This window comes from Ochotona curzoniae, unplaced genomic scaffold (assembly GCF_017591425.1).
Source record: "Ochotona curzoniae isolate NIBS_2020 unplaced genomic scaffold, NIBS_Ocur_1.0 scaffold_4763, whole genome shotgun sequence".
In the NCBI taxonomy this organism is placed as follows: Eukaryota; Metazoa; Chordata; class Mammalia; order Lagomorpha; family Ochotonidae; genus Ochotona; species Ochotona curzoniae.
Window position 1 is genome coordinate 6531986 of NW_024467123.1, and position 13834 is coordinate 6545819.

Below are 13834 nucleotides of genomic sequence, written 5' to 3' on the forward strand. Positions count from 1 at the left end.
TGGTACTTACCTCCAGCCCCTTGATTCCTGCTTTCTGCGGATGTAGACTCCGGCAGGTAGTGGTGATGGTTCAAGCACTTTTGTGTTCCTGCCTTCCATGTGAGAGACCTTGGTTGCATTGCTGGCTCTGGCTCTGGCTTGGTCCTGGCCCTTGTATACAGCTGAAGAATGAGTCCTCATATTGAAGGACTCTTTCTCTGCTTCTCAAATTAAAAAAAAAAAATCATTCATCAGTATTTCATTATACAGTAATAAAACCCAGTCTCTCTCGCCAGTCTATAAGGAAGATTTTTGCTACCCTTGCCGCTCTGTGTGACTCACTGTCTCCCGTTCTTCCTGTACATCTCTAGACCAGGTTTGCCTTGCTACTCATCATCCCCCTAAACAAGCTATCAGTTATCTGGGATCTTGATCCAGGTGTTTGCTCTGGTGGTAGGGACCCAGCCACTTCAATCATCACTTGTTGCCTTCCAGGGTGTGCATCAGCAGGAATCTAGGATTGGGAGCAGAGCCAGGGCAAGCACTCCATACGGAACTGTGGGTTTCCAAGTGTGAACTGCTGGGCCAAACTCCTGCCCCTATCTCCCTTCTATGAATAAAACCCCTTGTTCACAAAATCAAAACCCTTCTTGGTATCTATCTACTTTAGATAGTTCTTTCTCCTATTATAACAGCACCCATCACAACTTTCTTTCTTACTGATGTACATTAAGTAACTCATTGTTGAATGAATTCATAAATGTCAAAATAATATATCTGGATTTTTAAAATCCCCAGCATCCCTGCTTTGGTTTTACTGATTTCATCCTTAGCCTGAATTGATAATTTCTTCCATTGATCTCCCCATATATCTTGGAGTCATAGAGATAGACTTTGAGAACTTGCAGAATTATCCAGCTCAGTACTCATTTTGGTGCATGGTTCCCCATCTTCAGACTCCTCATTCTGTCCGTCCTGTGCTACAGACAAGTAGCTTTTCAGCTCAGAGATGGACTACTGAGAATGGCAGTAAGTGGGCTTAAGACACGACGTTGGGGGAACGCCCACTGTGATCAAACAATTATGTTTCAATATTCCAGATCTCCTCACCCTCCTTCAAACCTAGGTATGGCCATGTGACTTTGCTTGGCCAAAGAGAAGCAATCCAAGGGATGTGTCACTTGTGGCAGAAGTTTTAAAAACGAGTACATGATCCAGTATGTTCCCCTCCCCCTTCCTTCGCCCTCTGCTATGGTCATTGGGAAACATAGCTTGTGACTATCACCTTGTGATCCGGAATGATGGAAATAATCTAAACATAATTCCCCTGTCCCCTGACGTGCACTGAATGGGTAGTGCGAGTGAGAGTTAAATGTAGCCATGTTAAGCACAGAGCCTGGGGGTTGTTACGGCGTATCCTGACTGATGCAGTCTCTGACAGTTGAATCGGCCAGGGCAAATACATTTCAACTCATCCCAAAGTCATTCAATAGAATCATATTTTCCAATCTTCAGAGGCATATACAAAAGATGCTGGACAGGGTACTTTCCCACATTTTGCTGACTGACCTGAGAGTCTTGTTGACAAGAGGTAAATTGGCTTTTTTTTTTTGACTGTCCTATTTTTTTTTTTTTTTTTACTTTTTAATGTGATTTTTCCTTACGAAGCAGCAATTGTATAGAGGTGGTGAATGTGGGAGCTGAGCACAGCAAGACTTTGGTGGGTAAACAGACAGATGACCCACAAGCTGGCCCTTCATGCCAAAGCTTGCTCGTCTTTTGCCTGGAGTTCACATCCCCTCAAATGGACAGTCTGCTCCGTCTCCTGTTAGCTTTTCCTTCCTTCTCAGTATGTCAGTGCTGTGTTTGGAGGCATTTTGTTTGATAGAGTAAGTATCATACAGTCAAGATGCACTTTTCCCTGCAAACAGGGCCACTCTTCAATATTTTTTAGTAATTGTTCGTATTGGAAGTCTTTTGATGTGCAGTACTCATTGAAGCTTCCATTTGAAGGGCAGCAGGGACAGTGCTGGGATTGGTAGAAAGAATGCTGGTGAGATAAGCTCTGCCTGTCTATGCATTACCCCTTCTCTGTACCGAAGGACCCTAGGAAAGGTGGCGATTATTCTATTTGGCAATCCAATTGTCTGCCTTTGGAAAAATGATAGGAAGATGATCCAGTCACAAATAATACTTTCCCCACTGCTCAGGTATAAATGAGCTATTTATGATCCCTGCTGTCTTTTAGGTTTGGGTTTTTTTTTTTTCTCTCTGTACCACAGATTAAACCTTAGTAGAGGCTTATCGTGGAAGATGGGGAGATTTTAAAAACAACAAATGCTTGCAGGCATCTGCAGGTACCCCTGCTACTAGATTTCTTCTAAGGAGCTTCCTGGAGAGTCTGGAAGCTTACGCAAACGGAGTTGCTGTGCCACAGAGTTGTACATCTTCCTTAACCTTTTTGAATTATTTTTTTTTAAATGCTGTTTACACATGACACGATTCATCCACATATGTGCTGGATGTTAGTTATGTGTTAGGAACTATGCAGGACTTCAGGAAATACTGATGAGTGATGTGGTTGGTTTAGCTCCTTCAATTTGTTAACTGTTCAAGGTCTGTAGACAGGTAACTAAGATACTTTTACTAAGGGTTTGAGCAGAGCAGTGGTAGTTGTATGCTCAGCAAGGACCCAATCTAGGCTGATCCATGGTCAAAACAGATTCCTGGAGGGAAAGGTTTTTCAGTTAAGTGTTTTTTTTTTTTAAGATGTATTTATTTTTATTGGCAAGTCAGATATGCAGAGAGGAGGAGAGACAGAAAGATCTTCTGTCCGTCGATTCACTCCCCAAGCGGCTGCAACAGCTGGAGCTGCACCTATCTGAAGCCAGGAGCCGGGAGCCTCATCCTGGTCTCCCATGTGTGTGCAGGGTCCCAAGGCTTTGGGCTGTCCTTGACTGCTTTTCCTGGCCACAAAGGAGCTGGATGGGAAGCAGGGCTGCTGGGATTAGAACCGGTGTCTATATGGGATCCTGGTGCGTGCAAGACAAGGACTTTAGCCACTAGGCTACTGTGCTGGGCCCCTCAGTTAAGTTTAGAAAAGAGAAATTAGAAGCTATTTGAACAAGAGAAGGGAGGGATTGTACAAAGATTGGGAGGTCAAAGAGGTGTCTTGGTTTGGAAAGTGCAAATCTTCTGCATGAGGGGAGGAAGCATTGAGGGCAGGGGCGATAAAGGCTGTAGAAGGAGTGTAAGGAACAGCAATGCTAGGGTAGACATCCAGCTGAAGATGTGCAATCAACACACTTGCACATAAGCCATGCGAGTGTCATGCACGAATGTACACACAGGCAGATACATCCATTCACACATCCATGAACACACACATATACATAAACATGATGTACCTGAAATTCTAGTATACACATGTGTGTGTGTATTCATACGATGATGTTTAAAGCCATGACTCTGGATAATTCATGTATTGAATGAGTACAAAAAAGAGAGAGGTCTAGGGCCCAGCACAGTAGCCTAGTGATTAAAGTTCTCACCTTGCATGTGCCAGGATCCCATATGGGCAGCAATTCTAATCCCGGCAGCCCTGCTTTCCATCCAGTTCCCTGCTGTGGCCTGGGAAAGCACTCGAGGACGGCCCAAAGCCTTGGGACCCTGCACCCATGTGAGAGACTTGGAGCAAGTTCCTGGCTCCGGGCTAGGGCTCGGCTCAGCTCCTGCCATTGAGGTAACTTGGGAGTGAATCATCGGACGGAAGATCTTTCTCTGTCTCTCCTCCTCTGCATATCTGACTTTCCAATAAATAAATAAATCTTAAAAAAAAAAAAGAAAAAGAGAGGTCTAAAAGAGAAGATGTTAAGAGGAAGTTAAGAGGAAGGAAGGTTAAGAGGAAGGAATAGGGGACAGATCCGTGGCATAACATGCTAAGCCTTTGCCTATGGTGCTGACATCCATATGGGAGCCTATTTGAATCTTGGCTGCTTTGCTTCTTATCCAGCTGCTGGCTAATGGCCTGAGAAAATAGCAGAAGATGGCCCAAATGCTTGGGCCTCTGCACCTTTGTGGTAGACCTGGAAGAAGACCCTGACATGGGACCTTAGACTGGTCAGTTCTGGCTATTGTAGTCATTTGAGGAGTGAACCAGTGGATAGAAGATCTTTTGCTGCTTCTCCTAGTACTCTACTTTTCAAATAAAATTACATGTATCTTCAACAACAACAACAACAAAAGCAAAAACAAAAGCAAAACTAAAATGAGGTAGGAAGAGACAGACTCTTGTTACCAGGAAGTGACATTGGCTATTCTGACTTACCTTTCCACTGAAAATTGTGTGAAATTTTAAACAAAATGGTACGAGCATTGAAGACATAAAGAAACAGTCCAAAACTTGAGAGTAAGCATGAAGTTACGAAGGTAATGACTGAAATGTTGAAATCTGGAGGGTATCTAATGAAGTTGCACAGTTTGAGCTTTAGTTAAGTGTCCCCAAAAGCAGAGGGGGCAGAGGGGAAAGCAGGGCATACGTAGGGTGACAAATCCCGAAGAAGCCATTCCAAACCCCAGCCTGAGATTCCTAAGGGTCATATCTAACATGAAGACCCAACAGTTGCCAGATTCCGCTGGCAGCAGGGGGCTATGGAAAATCTGCGTTCCTACTAAAAAAAAAAGCAGAAATAAAGAAAAATATATTCCAGTTGTGACAAGTTGTGATGACAAATCGACCTCTGGGTAGACGTACGTCCACTGAGGTTCTTGTTGTTAATGGATACCATGGGGTCCTCAAGGAGAAGGAAAGAAACCTCAGACTGGAGAAGTCCAACAGTGGAAAACAGGTAGACAAATGCCAACAAACATTAGCGGTATCAAGCAGTAAGATCAGTGGCTTAAAGGTGCTTATTGGAAACATCGATCCTGAAGTTTTTATGTCATCGGGAAGCAATGTAAAAAATTCAGACTGACTTTGTATTTTGCTAATTTATGTGTGCAGAACATAATTTCTAGAATAATCGGCAAATGATGAAGAGAACATACTCTCTAAACTCATACAGAATGTAATAGAATGAAATAAAAATATTGTCAATTCAAGTGCACGCAGAAAAAGAATAGGAGATCTTCTGAAAAAAGAAAACAATGTTTGTTCCTACTGAGGAAGGCCACAGGACCTGCACATTCACTCATTGTCTGTGAATGACACTTTCATGGTTTAAAACAATCATCTCTCAGCATCCTCCTGATGTGAGTATTATTAGTATTGATTTTATTTATTTATTTTTACAGATGAGACATCAAGGCTTGGAGAAACTGAGAACTTGGTGCATGAGATAGTAAGAGAGAGCAGAGCCTGCAATTTAAAACTTGCCCAGTTTCCAGTATCCCAGCAATAGCTTTATGCTTATGGATGCTGTAGGCTCCTGAATGGTTATGTTCAGACTGCAGCACACGTAAGCACTGTGGATATTAGGAATCTTGAAGATGGTGAGTAAATAATTCAAGTCTAAAATAGAATTTCTGAACAGGCGTGGGAATAATGCATGATTTCCCAAGATGGCAACTTGGAAGGAAATGGCACTCATTTTTTTTTTCCTAACATTTTATCCACAGAAATTCAAAAAAGCTTTTCATAACTTCAGGCCCCATATCTCTATTTATATCACTCTAAGTATATAACATATCACATGCTTTGAAAGGTCGGCTCTCCTTCTCTCTTTTTTAGATTTATTTACTTGAATTGGAAAATCAGATTTGCAGAGAGGGAAAGACACAGAGAAAGATCTTACATCTGCTGGCTCACTCCCCAAGTGGTTGCAATGGCTGGCTGGCTGGAACTGAGCTGATCTGATCTGAAGCCAGGAGACAGGAGTTTTTTCAGGGTCTCCCACATGTGTGCAGGGTGCCAAGGCTTTGGACCATCCTCTACTGATTTCCCATGCCAGAAACAGGGGGCTGGATGGGAAGTGGAACAACTGGGATATGAACTTGTGCCTATATGGGGTCCTGGTCCACACAAGGTGAGGACTTTAGCTACTAGGCTACCGTGTCATGCACAAAAGGACAGTTCTTAAGACCTCCTTTTCTGTTTAGCAATTAATTCAGTGACTTATATATATGTACAACATATATGCACATAAATATGCACGCAAATGTATGCACAATATAAAGTATATATCAAATACTTTGGGTATTTTTGGTTTTCTAGTGTTTTCCTTTCTGTTTCCACTAAAGAAATCCTCCCAGTCCACTTTATTGGAGTCAGAAAATCCTTCTTGCTCTCCCAAATCATCCAATTTCAAGCTTTCAGAAGTTGGCAGGCACGAGAGAGATCTTTATGACACCGGTGAATCACATAAGGACAAATTTCTTTGCTTTTATTTTTAAAGACATTCAAGAGGAAAAAGGGAAGTGAGTGTTTATTTATGACAGCGCTAGCCCTAAATGCGGTTTCTGACTCCAGGGGCCTGCCTTTGTTGACTGAACCTTCATGTTTCACTGCTCCGTCAAGGGGAAGTTGGACTCCTGGAGCTAACTGCCCATCAGAGCAGCTCCTGGAGCCCACGCCCGAATCAGGCATGTCCAAAAGATATCTCTATCTAGGCCCTGCCTAGCAGGGCTGTGTTTTCTACCACAGGAGAGCACCATGCCGGTACAGCAGGTACCATGGACAGCGAGACCTCACCCATCCTAGGCCCTGCAGCAGTTAGGTCTGGAGGCTGAGCTTTGAGTTTGGGGATCACTCTAGATGGGTTCACAGGACATTTGGGTCCATGAACGACATGGAAAAATGCTTGGCAAAGCCTAATACAGGATCGGTACTGGGTTTGTTCCCCAACTTTCTGGATCCCCAGTTCCTTGGCCTTACAGCAACATTATATTCATTGCCTTTTTAAAACAAAATCTCTACTGAGGCAAAATATCCTTTATTCAAGAGTATTTTTTTTTTTGACAAATAGATGTGCTACTGGAACCACCACTAGTTTCTACATATGGGAAATTGCCATCACTCCTAAAAGTTCCACTTTGTTTCCATAACACCCTGTTCCCAGCTCCAGTCCCAACCACTGATTTGCTATTTTGAGAAACTTGCTGTTTTTGAGAAATTTGTGGAAGTGGAACTATCCGGTAAGCACTATTTTCTGCTTTGTTTCTTTCAATCAGGACAATGATTTTGCATTTAAATCTGACATTTTTGTCTATTAATCTTTTCTCATTCTTTTCCCCCCTTTCCCAGTTGCCTTTGAGTTATGTTTTTATTTATTTATTTATTTTTGTTTAAAAGTAAGGCTTATACACAGAGAAAAGAGAGATCTTTCATCTGCTAATTCACTCCCCAAATGGCTGCCACAGTCAGAGCTGAGTGGGGCCAAATCCAGGGGCCTGGCTGGAGCTTCTGTTGGGTCTCCCATGGGGGTGCAGAGGCCCAAGGAGCTGGCTATCTTCTGCTGTTTCCCCAGGCACACTAGCAGGAATCTGGATCAGAAGTACAACAGCTGGACCCTGACCAGTGCCCAAATGGAATGGTGATGTTAAGGTGCCAAGCACACGTTACATATATATGTTCTTTAGTAGAATTCTATGTGATTTTATCTACTGACAAAACAATCACTTTGAATTATTTTCAGGGGTAGCCCCAATTCGACAATACGAGTGGATCACGTATCAGTTCGTTGCCTCTTAGTTGTAGGTCCAGATGCCCTGCCCTCATCAACTCTTTCCCTGTTAAGCTGGGCTTAGTGACACTGGAGCTGGAACCTGTAAATATTTCGGCTTTGCTAACTGATACATTAGGCTTTGCCAAAAGAGGGCACCAGAGGGCTGCATGTCTAAAGTCAGGCGAGGTTTTTTTTTTTTCCTGGTTAAAGGTTCTGTTTCTGCGTAGCAGTAGCATGGGGAAACGGCAGAGGTCCTCACTCCACAGAGGGCACCTCTTTTCCAGGGGATGGGGATGGCTTTCTGCTGATTGCCCCAGGCCCATTGTCCGGCAGGCCGCTCCTGTGGAGCAGCGGCAGCCTGCTTGAACCTGCTGGTGATTTTCTGAGTCATCCCGTGACGTACAGCTCCGTGCCACGGAAAGCAGGCACATCCCTTGACTTTAGGGAGGCTCCCGATGGTTCCTCTGCTGGCCGCTGCCTCTCAACGCACTCTTAACCCCAGTTTTTTGTGTCCTTGCTCAATCCTGGAGGTAGTAGCGCCTCTCTATTTTGCTCTTCCCCAAAAATCTACTTTTACCCCTTTATCTAGTTAACCATTTCTTACTAACGAGAACAACTTTTGAAGCTGTTTTCTCTGCTTAGATCGATCGTGCTGTTTCTTCTTTCCAACCAGAGCTTGGCTACTACAATGTTGTACTTAGCGACCTAGTGTTGTGGCGGTTGCCACCGAGTACGTGAACCAAAGACGTCCGTGTGTCCACATGCCATCCCTGTACTGTGGTTGTGATGTGTGTAGTCTTTGCCTACGTTATAAGCCCAAAGGGGTGGCAATGTTTAATTATGTAATGCACACAGTGAGGAAAAAAAGAGGCTATTTCCTTTTTTTCCCTCCCTCATATTTGCCTAGATATTGACTATTTACATTCAATTTTTTCTTTCATTGAGATTTCAATTTCCCCTGGTATCATTTTTCTTAAGCCAAGCGGCTAAAGTCCTTGCCTTGCATGAGCTGGAATCCTATGTACCAACATGTTCTGGCTGCTCCACTTCCCATCCAGCTGCCTGCCTGTGGCCTGGGAAAGCAGTCTAGGATGGCCCAAAGCCTTGGGACCCTGCAGCCACATGGGAGACCTGGAAGAGGCTCCTGGCTCCTGGCTAAGGATCAGCTTAGCTCTGGCCATTGTGGCCACTTGGGGAGTGAACCGGCAAATGGAAGATCTTTTTCTCTTTCTGTGTATCTGCCTTTCCAATAAAAATAAACAAATCTTAAAAAAAAAAAAACTTGTTTGAGAGGAAGAGAGAAAGAGTGGCACAGCAGCGGAAGCAGAAAGCTCCCATCTACTTATTGACTCTGCATGTTCTTAGTGTCTGGTGCTGTGCTGGGGCTGAGGCTCCATCCCTGGCTTCCACGCAGGTGGCAGGAGCCCAGGCATCCTAGCCGTCACCGCTGCTTCTCAGGACCCGCATTAGGAGAAGGTGCCATCAGGAACTCACGTCTCTGTCCTCTTCTGTTCGCTTTCCCCCAGCTCACGGGAATTGTGGTCTAGTTTGGGACAATGGTTTTTTTTTTTTTTTCAAATTTCTTCAACATGCATTACTATTTCTCTCCTCCACTGTAATGTCCAATATCTCCTAAAAATTTAGGCTTATGGGACATGAGCCAGAAAGACACATGAGCTACTTTGACTTGAACCCTGCCAAATGCTTCCCCTGGGGCTATGAGCTCAAGGCAGGCCATGGGCTTGCATAAAGCAAACTGAGCGGGGGGCCAGGGAAAGAACAAATGTATCAGAGAGAAATCCCCTAGCTTGAGATTTTCAGATACTAGTTCAGGCAAGGAAGTATCTTATCATCTGGTTCCGTGATATACGTCTTAAGGTCTGGCTTGTGGTGCTTTTTTCTACAAATGCTTGTTAAATGAACGGGCTAGTTCCCAGTGTAATATTGGGCTAGTTTGAAGGGTTCTAATCTCTGTTGTCTGAGCTATGAGATGATGATGGTGATGTCACAGTATTGTTGTATTCGATGAGATTACATACACATTGTGAAAGGTTTTCTAATTGTGATGTTCTATTATTGTTATTAAAAATGTTCACTGAGCTGAGAGAGTACTTGGCACCTTCATCTAATCTCTGGGTGATTCTAGACAGAGCTAGTCAACTGGGAAAAAAAAGGCTTTTATCTTTATCTGGGAGAAATTGTGCAATTTCAGTGCATTTTAAAAAAATTTTGTTCTCTAAATTATTTATCCTCCTGATGACAATTTTATATCCATCTGCTTCATGATTCCTGGATGATGAGAATCACTTTTTTTAAAGATTTATTTTATTTTTATTGGCAAGTCAGATATATAGAGAGTAGGACAGACAGCCACAATGGCTGGAGCTGCGCCGATTTGAAGCCAGGATCCCAGAATCCTTTCCGAGTCTCCCATGCAGGTACAGGGTCCCAAGGCTCTGGGCCGTCCTCGACTGCTTTCTCAGGCCACAAGCAGGGAGCTGGATGGGAAGTGGGACCAACGGGATTAGAACCAGCACACATATGGATTCTGGTGTGTGCAAGACAAGGACTTTAGCTGCTGGTCTACTGCGCTGCGTCCACATTTGCCGGAGTTTAATACGAATGTATGATTTGAAGTGTTCTCTCTGTGTGAAAAGGGTCCCAGTCATTTTCTAAAAATACAGCAGTAGGAAGGGTTATTGGTGCTGTGCTCAATGACCTGGTGACTTCTAAGGGCTCATAAGACGTGGCTAAGGGTGCATCTGTCTCTTTTCCAAAATCCCACGGTGCTTGCTGGACAGCAGCAGAGCTGAAAGCCCACTTGGACTAAGGCCTGCATTTCCACCATGGAAGCAAAGTATGGGTGGGATTTGAGGGATGGGCTGATGGGCATTTGAACTCTGCGTCTCTGGGAATTCTATGGAAGTCCATGATCAGAAAAGGGACCTGAGGGCAAACCCACACTCCATGTCAGAGTGTCTGGGCTCAGATTCTCGCCTGCACTTCTCATGCAGACTCCTGCTAATGGACATCTTGGGGACAGCAGGTGGCGGCTCAAGTACTTGGGTTCCTTCCGCCTCAGGATGTAGTTCTTAGCTGTAGTTGTTGCAGTATTTGGGGAGTGAATGAGTCGATGGAAGGTCTCATTCTCTGTTTCTCCTTTTCTCTTGCTGCCATTGTACCTTGCAAATAAATAATCTCTAAATGGTGAATCAATGCTAAAAGCAACTCAGGAGTTGTTGAACAATGATATCGCAAGTACTGCTGCTGCTATTATTAGTGAGAACGTTTCTTGATGGTACCCGTGCATCAGACACCCTATCGAGTACTTCATTAGCATGGAATTGTAGAATTATATTCCCATTTCTCATATGAGACTAGTGCAGAGAAATTGTCATGTAGATGTCCCAGGTTAATATGCAGAAGGGTCAGTGTAGAACTCAGTCAGATCCCTGTTCTTAAACATTTAATATCCTAACCCTTGGAACAGAGCTTTTAGACATCAGAGAGAAGGACTGTGGGAATCCAACAGCGTGTTGCCAACAGACAGTTCAGGAGAGGGAGAAAGAGAATTCCATGAATAGTTCAGTCGGTTCAGCCCATCACTCCCGTCAGAGTTAGAATCAGATGGGAAACCAGAAAGGCCCAGTTTGTGATTGCTCTGCAAGGGTTAACCTCCGCCTGCACCGAGGGTAATGCCAGGGGTTTAGGCATACATTGTCTTTCCACTGTACATGCAAGTCAAGGGCTTCCCGTCTAAGTTCCATGGAAGAAGCAGCCATCACGTCCCACCAGATGGGAACCCAGCCTGAGGTGGCGTTACTGAGGTGCTTGCCTGCGGAATTTCAAGTTTCATATTGATTACAGGATATCTTCCCTTGATGCTGGGCAACACTTCAGGCTTATTGTACTTATCTCAATGAGGAGCAGAAATACGCTGTGCTGATAGTTATAAAACTCAAAATTAAGAGCTTAAAGTATGATTTAACATGCTGTTTCCCATACACAGTCAGCCCCCTGTGTCTGCAGGTTCTGCAAACTTGGTTCAACCAGCTGTGACAAAAAAGACTTCGTTCCCCTTGCTGTTCTCTAAACAGTATGGACTGGCAGCTATTTACAAAGCATTAACAGTGTTTACTTATAATACCTCAATCTAGAGATGATTTAAAGTTTATGGCAGTTGAATGCAAATACTATAGCATTTATATAAATTACCTGAGCATCCGCGGATCTGTGTGTGTGTGTAGAGTATGTCCTGGAACCAATCCCCTGTATCATTTAGATTGCAAAATTAAACTCTTCTTTATATTTCTCAGCATGGTTGGAGATATTTTAAAACCACAGGACAACAAAAAGAAATTTCTTTTTCTTTTCACAGTATTGGTCCCTAAAATATGTTTGTTGAATAAATGAGTTATTGAAAGAACATTAAGAAAAAATTCTTTGATTGAGCTTCTCCAAACCCTTACTTAGTTTAAAGGTATTTTCTTTCCTTTCTTTTTTTTTTTTTGTACAAGTTTATCCTATACACAGAAGAAATAGAAGGTGGAAAACATGAGCAGCAGAAATGCCTGTGGAATTTTCCAAGTATTATGCAATGGTTAGGTAACAGGAGAGGTACAAGAAATTTCCATTTGAATCAAATTTCCCATTAGCATTGAGATTGACTTATTTTGTCAGAGATTTCAGCCATATCACTGTGCTATTGGTACCGGTAAGGAGTTTGCTCCACAACACAAGGCAGCTTTGCTCTGTTTTTAAGTGCATGTCTTTTTATAGGTATGTTGACGTTAAGGTGACAACACTACTGTAGAGTGGCTGGGCTCTCTAACCCAAAAGGCCTTGGGTCATGATGATGCTTTGTTGTAACCAGTAATACAACATTACCTGTTATATGGGGAATAGCTTCCCTTAAAAGAAGCAGCAGAAAGTTTTTGTTGGGATTGTTTTTAGGGTGTACTCTCAGATCTGGGTCGTTGCATACACAGCCTTGACTGCTTTCCAGTGGCTCAGCTTTCCCTGGGTGTCTGTCCTACTAATCCTCATTGTCATCAGTAGTGTGTGCTTACACACATGCACACACACACACACTAAAGCAATAGGCACCACTTTCATTTTAACACCTTCAACTGAAAGTTGGGGAAAATTCATTTTTCATGTGGCTCAGCTGAGAGATGAAAGATCCTGAATGCTATGTGAAATGCTCATGGGCAATTGGAGAGAACAAGAGAGGTAAAACATTGAGCACACAAAAATGGTTTACTGAGTCCAATAGGGTAGAGTTTTGTTTTGTGATTCCCAAGACATTTCACCTTCCAGTGGGGTGCTGAGCTTGGCCTTTTCACATGCTGTGGACAATGGAACACTCATAGCTGTGATGCACTTGACAGTGGGATGGGTCCTCTTGGGACAGACATTCTTAGAATCCAGATATCATGTAAAGAAGTCCATGTGGTGGCATTGTAAATTTCTATTTTTCTTTCTATTGTTGATTTTGTATCAAGACTTTTCATTTAAGGGAATGTACAGTAGTTATGTAATGGAGACTAACAACCAGATGTGAGGATGCAGTGTGATCGGCATCTCTGTTTCCAGACAAAGATGGACTTACAGTGAAACTTTTTATATTATATTTTGACAATAGGATTCTGGACTCTCTGTCATTGTCCATGCCCGCAATGAAGAACATATGACTGAGTATGAAGAACTATATGTTAATAATAATATAAAGGAACTGGGGGGGGAGGGAATTGGGGAGGGGATAGGGGAATATGGAACTGTACCATAAAATGATAGCAATAATAATAAAATGTGAAAAATAAATAAATAAATAAATTAAAAAAAAAGAAGTCCATGAGGAAGATTGTATGGAGGCATATGGTAGGGGAGAGAGAGGGGGAGAGAAAGAGAGGAAGAGAAAGAGAGAGTGACCCCAACTTCTCAGTCACATATGTAGGGAGAGGGCATCTTAGAAGGTCTATACCCAGTCAACATCTGGTAGACCTCAAGTGAGGAGCATGAGACAGATACCCAGTTGAGCCCCAATCAGGCCACAGAATGGCATAAAGGACAGGGCCAGAAAAAGAGACTTTTGTATTTGTTCATTATGTTTTAGGGGATTTTAAATGGAGACAATGGAAATTCTCTGCCTTGGATCCCACCAGAGTTAACTGCATTGCAAGGCTCCTGGGTCC

General features: G+C 43.2%; 1 long non-coding RNA gene across 1 annotated transcript in view; it reads left to right on the plus strand.

The window, feature by feature from the left end:
• LOC121149842 overlaps window positions 1-7104 on the plus strand; it is a 56594-nt gene extending 49490 nt beyond the window's left edge. The window contains exons 3-4 of the long non-coding RNA XR_005882858.1: window positions 5272-5469; window positions 6942-7104. This is a non-coding gene — a long non-coding RNA (uncharacterized LOC121149842). The remainder of the gene's footprint in view (window positions 1-5271; window positions 5470-6941) is intronic.
• The last annotated feature ends 6730 nt before the right edge of the window (window positions 7105-13834 follow it).